Here is a 12,437-nt window from a genome sequence, read left to right on the forward strand (position 1 = left end):
AATCAAAAAGCTCTCATTTTTTAAATTTTAGATGTCAATAATGTTTATTTGAAACTTTAGATTGAAGTTAAAATCTTTTGTCAATGGCTTTGTATTTGAATTGAGACTTTCTTATACATAGTTAAAGTACTTAGAATTGTAAAAATGAAATAGTTCAAACTGTAAGATTAGCATCATATTGTAATTATCTCTCACAAAAAAAAAAAAAAATATATATATATATATATAATCACTTAATAGATAAATTTTAGGAAGTAAGATTAACAATGTATATATTTAATTTTTGACATAAAATAAGTCATGCTATGACATCAGCCATATTACGTCATCGTCAAGCCTGAGTATTTCTACATTATAATATCCCCTTTTTTTTCCCCAAAGGAAATCCTTTCGTTTGAATATTGATAACAATAGCCTGCTGTTGCCAAGCAGTTGGGCCGACATTGCACACTTTGTATCTTTCTTCGGCGTGTCCTGTTAATGTGAAATTTGGTTGGTCAGAGATTTGGATAAAAAATTGAGCTCAAAGATAGAGGGCTAATAGCAACAAGAAAACATGCAGTTGCCTTTGTGACTAAAAAAACATAAAATTATACGACGAATACCACAAAATATAATATATAATTTTTAACGATCTCAGATATTATTGATCAGAAGACCTTAGGTTGGTTCTACAATTTTCTATATAATGCTGCTCAGTGTTATTCTTTCCTCAGCAAACACACTTTTCTCTAACAATTTGTAAAAGGTTGCAGAAGGAAGATGATGATGATGATGGGGGAGACATGGACTCAAATAGGCTCAGCGATTGCGAGCATCATGTTTCTTTGGGCCATGTTGCACCAATATTTCCCTCAAACTCTTCATGACTCTATCCTAGCTTATATTCACAGATTGGTGAATTTCTTGTCCCCCAATATCCAAATCAGGTTTCATGAATTTTCTGGCGAGTATTTCGAGCGCAGTGAAGCCTATGCTGCCATTAAAAGATATCTCAGTGACAAGTCCTCCTGGAAAGCTAAAAATTTTAGAGCAGAAGTTGTCGAATACAGTACTCAATCTGTAGTTCTGAGCATGGATGAAAACGAAGAAGTTACAGATGAATATAAAGGGGTCAAGCTCCGGTGGGTTTCAAAGAAAAACGTGGCAGCGAAGCAGTCAATTTCATGGTACCCTAACACCGAGGGCAACAGGTATTACAAGCTCAATTTCCATAAGTCTCACCGAGAATTTGTCACTGGAACTTACCTTCCTCATGTGCTTCAAGATGGGAAGGCAATAAGGGTGAGAAATCGTCAAAGGAAGCTGTACACTAACAATCCCAGCCAGAATTGGGAAGGTTACGAAGCACGCAAATGGAGCCATGTAGCTTTTGAGCACCCATCAACTTTCGATACTTTGGCCATGGAATCAAAGAAAAAGGAAGAAATAATGAATGACCTTACTATGTTTAACAAAGGAAAAGAATACTATAAGAAGATTGGCAAGGCCTGGAAGCGTCGCTATCTTCTTTATGGTCCTCCTGGAACTGGTAAGTCTAGCATGATTGCTGCCATGGCCAACCACTTGGAGTATGATATCTATGATCTTGAATTGACAACAGTTAAGGACAACACAGAGCTGAGGAGGCTTTTGATTTGAACCACAGGTAAGTTGATCATTGTGATAGAAGATATTAAATGCTCACTTGATCTTACGGGTCAACGAAAGAAGGAAACAAAGAAAGCGAAGGCTGAAGAAGCCAATGATCCTATTAGTAAAATGACCAAAGAAGAAGAAGAAGAAGAAAGGAGTAAGTCACTCTCTCTGGGTTGTTTAATTTTATAGATGGATTATGGTCAGCTTGTGCTGGAGAGAGGATCGTTGTTTTCACCACTAGTTTTGTGGAAAGGCTTGATCCAGCTCTAATTTGGAGGGGACGCATGGACAAACATATAGAGTTGTCCTATTGTTGCTTTGAAGCATTCAAGGTGCTTGCCAAGAATTATTTGGATGTTGATTCACACCAATTATTTGCGACTATTGGCCACTTGTTTGAGGAAACCAATATGACTCCTGCTGATGTTGCTGAGAACTTGATGCCTAAGTCTCTGAATGAAGATGTTGAGACTGTTACGTGCCAGAGTTTGCGACCTTGTAGTGGGTTTGTGAATGGGTAGAGAACAAGGATCGTCCTTGCGTGCTCTACCTATGTTGGTAATATTGTAGGATACTTCGAGGGATCCTAGGCCTCCTTAGTTGGTTTAATTCGAGAAAAACCACAACTCCCAATCAACACAAGGTTGAAAATAATACTTATCAGATAATCTTCATTATTGGCCTCAAGCTAATAAATAGCCGAACAGCTTTTGGATGGAATAGGCAATAACCCATTCTTACGGAAAGGAAAATTACAATCGCATAACTCTAGCACCAATTTATTGAAAGGAAATAACATTGATTGAAATAACATTAATTTAATTATTGATGGTAAGCATCAATCAATCCCATCCCCTGATTCTTGGTCCCTGACAACTCTTCCCTCCTTAAAAATTTCCTTGTCCTCAAGGAAAAAACGTGTCTTCAATTCTGCCAGATTCTCCCATGTGGCCTCAGCAGGAGAAAGATTTTGCCAATGAACAAGAACTTCAATTTCTCCACCTTTTGTGCGAGTTTCCAGAATGGCTTGAGGAAATGGGTGGAGTGCTGCTTCTGCTGGTAATTCGGGTAGAGTGGGAGAGATTTTCTCGTGATCTCCAATCCTCTTTTTAAGGAGAGAAACATGGAAAACTGGATGTAATTTAGATTCGGGTGGTAACTCCAATTTATATGCAACGGTGCCAATCCTGGATAAGATTTTAAATGGACCAGAAAATTTGGGACTAAGCTTGAGATTTTTCCTTTGAGCTAATGAAAGCTGACGATATGGGCGCAATTTTAGGTAGACAAATTCACCCACTTGAAAACTCCTATCTGTACGCTTCTCATTATAATATTTCCTCATTCGCTCCTGTGCAATTCTCAAATTGGCTTGGACATCCTTAATCACCACATTCCTTTCAAGTAGAAATTTGTCAACGGACTCCACACGTGAAGTGCCATGAACATAGGCAAGTAAAGTGGGAGGTTCGCGCCCATAGACAATTTCGAATGGTGTCTTTTTGGTGGAAGAGTGGATGCTTGTATTGTAACAATATTCCACCCACGGAAGCCAAATCACCCACTCTTTGGGCTTAGAACTCGTGAAACACCGCAAGTACATCTCTAATGTCTTGTTGACCACTTCGGTTTGACCGTCGGTTTGTGGGTGATAAGCCGAGCTAAAATTGAATTTAACTCCATTTAATAAGAATAAATTTTTCCAAAAAGAACTTGTGAATACCGGGTCACGATCACAGACAATAGACTCGGGCATGCCATGAAGCTTGAATATTTGGTCAAAAAATGTTTGGGCAATTGTGGTGGCCGTATAAGGGTGTTTAATGGGAATAAAATGGCTATATTTGGATAATCGGTCAACAACCACAAAAATGGTAGAGTTACCTCTAGATGTTGGCAAGCCATCCACAAAATCCATAGAAATATCTGTCCATACATGGCGCGGAATTGGAAGAGGGCTGAGTAAACCAGCTGGCTTGACTTGGTCCACTTTATTTTTTTGACAAACATCACACTCTTGGATAAATTTTCGTACGTGCCCCTTCATGCCTTTCCAATAAAAAACTGATTTGATTCTATGGAGAGATTTGTGGAGCCCTTCATGCGTGTTGGAATGGAATTCTTTAATTATAGGAAGAATCAATTCAGATGTGGCCAAGAGATAAATCCAATCCTTAAAGAAAATCAATCCTTCCTTGAATAGCCATGGTCCCAATGCTTCTCCTTCCTTGATTTTCTCCACCAAATCCTGCAAATGGGGATTAGCTGAAATTTCTGATTTTATGGGATCCACCCAATTAGGAATAGGAGAAGATATTGCATGAATCTCAAATTTTCGGGAAAGGGCATCTGCAGCTGAATTTTCCTTGCCTTTTTTGTAGTGAATTTGAAAATCAAATCCCAAGAGCTTCACCAACCATCTTTGTTGAGCAGCTGTAGTAATGGTTTGACCCAACAGAAATTGCAAGCTTTTGTGGTCTGTCCGGACAATAAATTTAGCTCCTAAAAGATATGGACGCCATTTTTGGACCGCCTTAACCAAGGCTAACATTTCCTTCTCATATGTGGATAATGCAAGATTTTTGCCATGTAGAGCTTGGCTAAAAAAAGCGATTGGTCGGTCTCTTTGCATGAGCACTGCACCCAAACCCACGCCGGAAGCATCACACTCCACAATAAATGGTTGAGAAAAATTCGGTAGAGCAAGTACGGGTCCGGATGTTATTGCCAATTTTAATTCTTCAAATGCTTGCTCGGCGGCGGAACTCCATGTAAAAGAATCTTTTTTGAGCATATTTGTCAAGGGTTGAGCGATCATCCCGTAGTGGTGAATGAATTTCCGGTAGTAACCGGTGAGGCCCAAAAAACCTCGCAACCCCTTCAAGCTAGCTGGTTTGGGCCATGTCATCATGGAGGAAATTTTCTCTGGGTCCATGGCTACTCCACAATGAGAAATCACATGACCCAAGTAGCCTACTTCTTCTTGTCCAAATTGACATTTTTCACGCTTGACAAAAAACTTGTTAGTTTGCAAAACATGTAGCACGCGCCCAACATGTAATAAATGATCCTCCCAAGATTTGCTAAAAATAAGAATATCGTCAAAAAATACCAAGACGAATTTACAAAGAAATTCCTTGAATACCTCATTCATGACGCTTTGGAAGGTTGCCGGTGCATTAGTGAGACCAAAGGGCATCACTAAAAATTCGTAGTGGCCTTGGTGCGTGCGAAAAGCTGTTTTCTCAACATCTCCCGGGTACATACGGATTTGATGATACCCCGACCTCAAATCAAGCTTTGTAAAAAATCGTGCACCATGCAATTCATCCAATAATTCATCAATAACGGGTATTGGATATTTATCCTTGATGGTAACGTTGTTGAGTGCCCGGTAATCCACACAAAGCCTCCAAGAGCCATCTTGTTTTTTAACCAATAGCACGGGAGAGGAGTATGGACTCGTGCTAGGCCTTACCACACCGGATGACAATAGCCCCTTGATCATTTTTTCAATCTCATTTTTTTGGTAATGGGGATACCGATAAGGCTTGACTGAGATTGGATTAGCTCCATTTTCCAACGGAATTTTGTGGTCTTGAGATCGTTGAGGTGGCAAGCCTTGAATCTCTTGAAATATAGCCGAATGTTGATTCAAAATAGCCATTAAATCTGGATTTAAATTTGTTGCTGCAACTCCTTGCTTCTCTCCCAAATTTAAGGAATTGAATTGTAATAAAAAAGCTCTTTTTCCTTTCCGCAACTGCTCCTCTAGATCACGATCAGCCATGATTTTATTGCTAGGCCCTCTAGTCCCACGTAACTCTATTGTTTTCTCCTCCCACCAAAATCGCATCCATAGATCATTGAATTCCCAAATAATTGGACCCAGTTTTTTAAGCCATTGAGTTCCAAAAACAGCATCACATCCCTCCACTGGTAAAAGGTAAAAATCTACGTGGAATTGAACCTTTTGCACTAAAATAGGGAGCCTTTCACACAATCCTTCACTTTCCATCTTATTTCCATCCGCCACTTGAACCGAAAATTCTCCTTTCTTTGTAGGATAAATTCCCATTTTGGTAGCTAACTTTGAATTCAAAAAGTTATGAGTGCTACCGGAATCCACCAATATTGTAACCATAGAATCTCCAATTTTTCCAAAAAAACGCATGGTCTGAGGTGCTGCATTTCCTGAAATAGCATGAAAACTAATTTCGGGAATCTCTTCTTCCGCTTCCTCCTCTATGGTAGTCTCATCCAACGGCTCTTCAATAGAAGGAAAAATTCCTTCTATTAAAAATAACTTCTTGCAACGATGGCCCGGGGAAAATTTTTCGTCACAATTGAAGCATAATCCGCGCATCCTCCTTTCTTGCAACTCAGTCGGACTCAACCTCTTGATGGTGGGGTTACGAGCTCGAGTAAGAGATGCTGAGGGTAAGGGTGGATGTCCCATAGTGGATGGAGCCTTCTGAGGTTCCACGTACCCTCCCTTCCGTTGGTCATACATACGAGACTCATAAAGTCGTGCCAGACCGATAGCGGCGGACAATGAAATTGGATTACATGCTTGCACATCAACTCGTATTGCGTCCTTTAACCCGCTCACAAAGCACCCGACTTGTTGTTCTTCAGACAAATGGCCAGCTCGATGTAACAAACGATCAAAGTCCATTTGGTAATCGCGGATGCTTCCTGTTTGTTTAAGCTTGGTGAGATCCCCAAAAAAATTTTGGTATCTTGAAGGCCCATATCGTAAATGCAACTCGTACTTGAAAACTTCCCAATTGACGCCTTCTCGCCGATTTTTGAAACGTTGATACCACAATTGGACATTGCCATCCAAGTGATAACTGGCCATGGGGAGTTTTTCCGCCTCTTCCGTGCCTTGGAACTCGAAAAATTGCTCCACTCGACAAATCCACCCGGTTGGATCATCCATGCCATTATAGCGTGGAAAGTCCAACTTAGTGATTTTGGGTGCGAGAGAGCCTCCTCCCGAAAGGCTACGACGGGGCCCGCGAGAAGACTCGGCATCATCATCATGTCCTCCACCACGAGTAGAAAAACGAGCAAACATGCTCTCCATATGTTTCAAGAGACGTTCTTCACTAGCTTTCATAGCTTGTTGTAGTTCCTTTTGGCCCGCAGCCAATGAGCCAAGCTCATTCTCCACATGCTCGAGACGGTGGTCGGACATGCCTGGCTCTGATACCAAGTTGTTACGTGCCAGAGTTTGCGACCTTGTAGTGGGTTTGTGAATGGGTAGAGAACAAGGATCGTCCTTGCGTGCTCTACCTATGTTGGTAATATTGTAGGATACTTCGAGGGATCCTAGGCCTCCTTAGTTGGTTTAATTCGAGAAAAACCACAACTCCCAATCAACACAAGGTTGAAAATAATACTTATCAGATAATCTTCATTATTGGCCTCAAGCTAATAAATAGCCGAACAGCTTTTGGATGGAATAGGCAATAACCCATTCTTACGGAAAGGAAAATTACAATCGCATAACTCTAGCACCAATTTATTGAAAGGAAATAACATTGATTGAAATAACATTAATTTAATTATTGATGGTAAGCATCAATCAATCCCATCCCCTGATTCTTGGTCCCTGACAGAGACATGTTTGAAGAATTTGATTGAAGCTCTTGAGAGGGCCAAGGAGGAAGCTAGAAAGAAAGCTAAGGAAGATGTTCGGTTAAAGGCGGAGAAAGAAGAGAAAGAGAAGCAAGAAGGTACTCAAGAAGACGTGAAAGATAGTTCATAAAAAAAAAAAAAAAAAAAGAAGACGTGAAAGATAATGAGTCTCTGTCTAAAGAAGTGAAAGAGAATGGTGTTGAAGTTGTGAAAGATGACAAGGCATTAGCTAAAATGTAGAACGAAAATGGTGTCATCGTCTGAAGAAACTAGGATAAAAAGAGTGAAGTGTATAGGTATAGTTGGTATAGGCATTATGAATAATTAAAATCGGGAGTTGAAGGTATAATTGTGTGTATAAGAAAGTGTGTATAAGAAAGTGTGCATAAAAGTTTTTATCTTAATTAAAATCCATCTTATGCTATATAAATGCTTTAGGACGGTGAGAGAAGGGTCGATATAGTCCGATCTAGTCCGATCTCCTTTATGTGGGTGTTTGTGTAATAGTACTGTGGTGGTCAGACATGGGTGGGATCCTAGGCTTTAGTGAAAGCAAAATATGTTTCACGTACAGTTTATTTAATAAGAACCACTCTGTGTTGTGCTCTTGCTTCTTAATTAACATGGTTAGCTATTTTTGGTCCTTTTATTTCAAGAGCAAAACGACTATCACCATATTCCTTTCTGAGTCCATTATTCTACATCCACTTTGTTACAATCCTTTTATATTTCAAATGTGAACATTTTTTTCCTAATTTTTAAATTGTGAAAATTTTTACATTAATTCTGAATATATGTATAAAATAATAGATGTAAATGAGTGTGAAAATATTTAGCCTTGAGATGAGTGTTCCAGAAAAAATTGTAACAGAACATTGAAATGACATACTTTCCTTTTTGTTGAGTCTTGGCATTAGGTTATTGGCAAACCATGAGCAAAATAAGTCTTTGTATATATGAAGTTTTAGAAGCATTTTGTATTGTCAAGACATCTGCCTAGGATCTACATGCCACTGCAAGGTACAGCATTTCGATATCTGTTCTATCGATCGAACAAGCAACTTTTCGATAGATCAAGCTTAAGTTGGATTGATCGAACTACGACAAAAACAGATTCCTAGATTCAGCCCATTTATAATCTTTATTGTGCCGTTCTATTGATTTGCACCGACATGCGCAGAGCACATAGGAAAAACTGTTTGAAAGTTGTAAGTTTGTAAACTCATGAACGTACATGCAGTGGATTTTTAGTTATTACAAAAGAGTAACCAGGGAAAATCCACATATGATTGCATGACACCTCAGGATTCCACGCATACACAATCAATCACGTATGATAGGCTAAGAATGTATTGACCTCTTAGATAAATTAACTAATTAATTAGCCAAGTGAATTAATTAAGTCAATTTAACATGCAATACGCGTGGTAGCATAACTAAATCACCAAATAATTAAATACAGCGGAAATTAAATTTGACATGGGTGATTTGTTTACGAATGGAAAAAACCACCGAAGCAAAATCCCACCGGGTGAATTTAAGATCACCACTTCCGAAAATCCACTATTATCAAAACGAGCGGTTACAAATAAAAGAATCTCAGTACCTTATACCAATCTACAATTGAACCCTTACTCCAATACACAATTGGACTTGTAATGTAGTAACAATCTCTCCTTTCAATACAGGTCTCCCAATATGTGACTAACCAATTAATGCACAGATCCAAGTACGTGACTAACACATCAACTTGAGAAAGATGTTGGTTACAAAGTTATTCAATTCATCCACATGATGAAGATCCAAAAGCTCATTGGTTACAAAATCCTTGGCGCACAAACGCAGTAGTTTCTTCTAGAAAAAGATGAACTAGAGCAAATTGTCTTTGGTCATAATTTGAGTGAATAATTACTTTGCATCAAGTTGCATCACCTTTTACCGCCCTTAAAATAATCCTTATATATGTCTAATTTTAGGACATATGTGATTCATGTTAGGAACATATGTTATTATTTTATGTAATTGGCTAATCCTTTGACAAAACACACTTTACTTGTGATTGGGTAGATCTAGGATGTGTTTAATGCTTCAAGAAACCTTATTTCAAATTCAAGTGTTAAAGCCATGCAAGTCTGTCCAAGAATCAAGTCAGAAAGTGTTGTTTATTAAAGCTCGACAGTTAGCATTTATCGAGACTTAAAGAGAGCTGTTTTAGCCCGAAACTCAACAACTGCTCAACAGATAGGGTAACTATCAAGGTTAATGAAGTTCAGTTTTCCAAAACCGTTTTTCATCCAATCTGTGAATATATGTTTGGGCTTTCATTTCTCATAACCCTAAACATATATAAGGATTATTTTAAGGGCCGTCGAGGGTTGCACAAGTGTGAAGCAAAGTCTTGTTCATACAAATTATGACCGAAATCAAAATTTGCCCTAGTTCCATCTTTCTCTTCAAGAAGCTGCTATGTTTGTATACCGTAAGGTTTTATGACCAAACAACTTCATAATCTTCATCATCTAGATGAACTGAAGAACTTTGCAGCAAACATCCTTCTCAAGTTGGTGATTAAGTTGCATACTGGAATCCGCGCAATTGGTTAGTCATGTATTGAGAGTCATGCGTTGAAAATGAGAGATTGTCACTACAGAACAAGTCCAATTGGGTATTGAGATATGGTTCAACTGTAGATTGGTATAAAGTACTATGATTCCTTTACTTATGACCGCTTGTTGTGATAATAGTGAATTCTCAGGAGTGGTGACCTTAAAATCACCCGGTGGAGTTTTTGTCTCGAAGATTTTCCCCATTCGTAAACAAATCACCGTGTCAATTTATTTTCCGCTGCATACTTAATTTAATTGGTGATTTGTTTATGCTATCACGTGCTTTGCATGTTAATTTGATTAATTAATAAACTTGATTAATTATTTAATTAATTCATCACAAGAGGTCAATATGTTTTTGGCCTATTATCTAAGGTTGTAAAAAAAAAACCCTACGCAAATAGCTTGGATATGCGTGAAAAACAGATCTGAAAATCTAAATTTCGTAATTCTCGATAGATACAACTATCAAGCTATCTGTTGAGTTTCAAATATTAAATCTCAATAGATACATCTATCGAGCTATCTGTCGAACTTTAATGAATAGCACTTCTTCACTGGATTCTTGAACAGATTTACATGGCTTCAATACTTGGACTTGAACTCTTATTCTTTGAAGTATTAAACACATCCTAGATCTATCCAATTATAAGAAAAATGTGTTTTGTCAAAGGATTAGCCAATTCTATATGACATATATTCTTAACATGTTCCACATATGTCCTAACAACATACATAGGAATTAACACTAATGACCCTAGCTTATTCAAGCAGCAATATTAAGGTTGGTGCTCAAAGGAGATCACCTATATATCTTGGCAATTGGCATGCCGGTGCAAGGGCAATCTACCGATGAGCCTACACCAGTTGGGGATCTCGAAGAAGCGTTTGTTTCTAGCATTCCATTGGTTAATGATCACTGACATTTGGTATGTAATTAAGTTCAAACTGGTCAACGGTTTCATTTTCTGATAGATTATAATAAGCTTCCTGTATTAGCAAATTAGCAATGAGATTAAATTTAAAATTTGAATTTTTTTAATCAATTCAAAGACTTGGAACAAGATTCCTATTTACATCCTTCAATAATATTGTCTCATATCATATTTCTGTAAATAAAAAACGTGAAAAATTATATTTAATAAGGACTTAGTGTAAGAGGCCATATTAAAACACTTCAATAGCATTGGGACTTTAGCTGGGGAGAGGGGGTTATTAATGCCCCTGGAAGGAATAAAAGATAAGCTCTTACTTCCATTGAGGAGAAGGGTGATGTTTAGAATAGAGATAACTAGATTGACGCAAGCAAAATGCCACACGAAACAAAACATTTCTGTCTAAACAAAATAATAAANATTGATCGAACTACGACAAAAACAGATTCCTAGATTCAGCCCATTTATAATCTTTATTGTGCCGTTCTATTGATTTGCACCGACATGCGCAGAGCACATAGGAAAAACTGTTTGAAAGTTGTAAGTTTGTAAACTCATGAACGTACATGCAGTGGATTTTTAGTTATTACAAAAGAGTAACCAGGGAAAATCCACATATGATTGCATGACACCTCAGGATTCCACGCATACACAATCAATCACGTATGATAGGCTAAGAATGTATTGACCTCTTAGATAAATTAACTAATTAATTAGCCAAGTGAATTAATTAAGTCAATTTAACATGCAATACGCGTGGTAGCATAACTAAATCACCAAATAATTAAATACAGCGGAAATTAAATTTGACATGGGTGATTTGTTTACGAATGGAAAAAACCACCGAAGCAAAATCCCACCGGGTGAATTTAAGATCACCACTTCCGAAAATCCACTATTATCAAAACGAGCGGTTACAAATAAAAGAATCTCAGTACCTTATACCAATCTACAATTGAACCCTTACTCCAATACACAATTGGACTTGTAATGTAGTAACAATCTCTCCTTTCAATACAGGTCTCCCAATATGTGACTAACCAATTAATGCACAGATCCAAGTACGTGACTAACACATCAACTTGAGAAAGATGTTGGTTACAAAGTTATTCAATTCATCCACATGATGAAGATCCAAAAGCTCATTGGTTACAAAATCCTTGGCGCACAAACGCAGTAGTTTCTTCTAGAAAAAGATGAACTAGAGCAAATTGTCTTTGGTCATAATTTGAGTGAATAATTACTTTGCATCAAGTTGCATCACCTTTTACCGCCCTTAAAATAATCCTTATATATGTCTAATTTTAGGACATATGTGATTCATGTTAGGAACATATGTTATTATTTTATGTAATTGGCTAATCCTTTGACAAAACACACTTTACTTGTGATTGGGTAGATCTAGGATGTGTTTAATGCTTCAAGAAACCTTATTTCAAATTCAAGTGTTAAAGCCATGCAAGTCTGTCCAAGAATCAAGTCAGAAAGTGTTGTTTATTAAAGCTCGACAGTTAGCATTTATCGAGACTTAAAGAGAGCTGTTTTAGCCCGAAACTCAACAACTGCTCAACAGATAGGGTAACTATCAAGGTTAATGAAGTTCAGTTTTCCA

At 37.8% G+C, this 12,437-nt stretch overlaps 1 pseudogene; it reads left to right on the forward strand.

Annotated features, from left to right (window-relative positions):
• Positions 1-487: 487 nt before the first annotated feature.
• On the forward strand, positions 488-2,230 carry LOC112003688 (AAA-ATPase ASD, mitochondrial-like; annotated as a pseudogene).
• The last annotated feature ends 10,207 nt before the right edge of the window (positions 2,231-12,437 follow it).

This window comes from Quercus suber, unplaced genomic scaffold (genome assembly GCF_002906115.3).
Source record: "Quercus suber isolate HL8 unplaced genomic scaffold, Cork oak 2.0 scaffold_206, whole genome shotgun sequence".
NCBI classification, from domain to species: Eukaryota; Viridiplantae; Streptophyta; class Magnoliopsida; order Fagales; family Fagaceae; genus Quercus; species Quercus suber.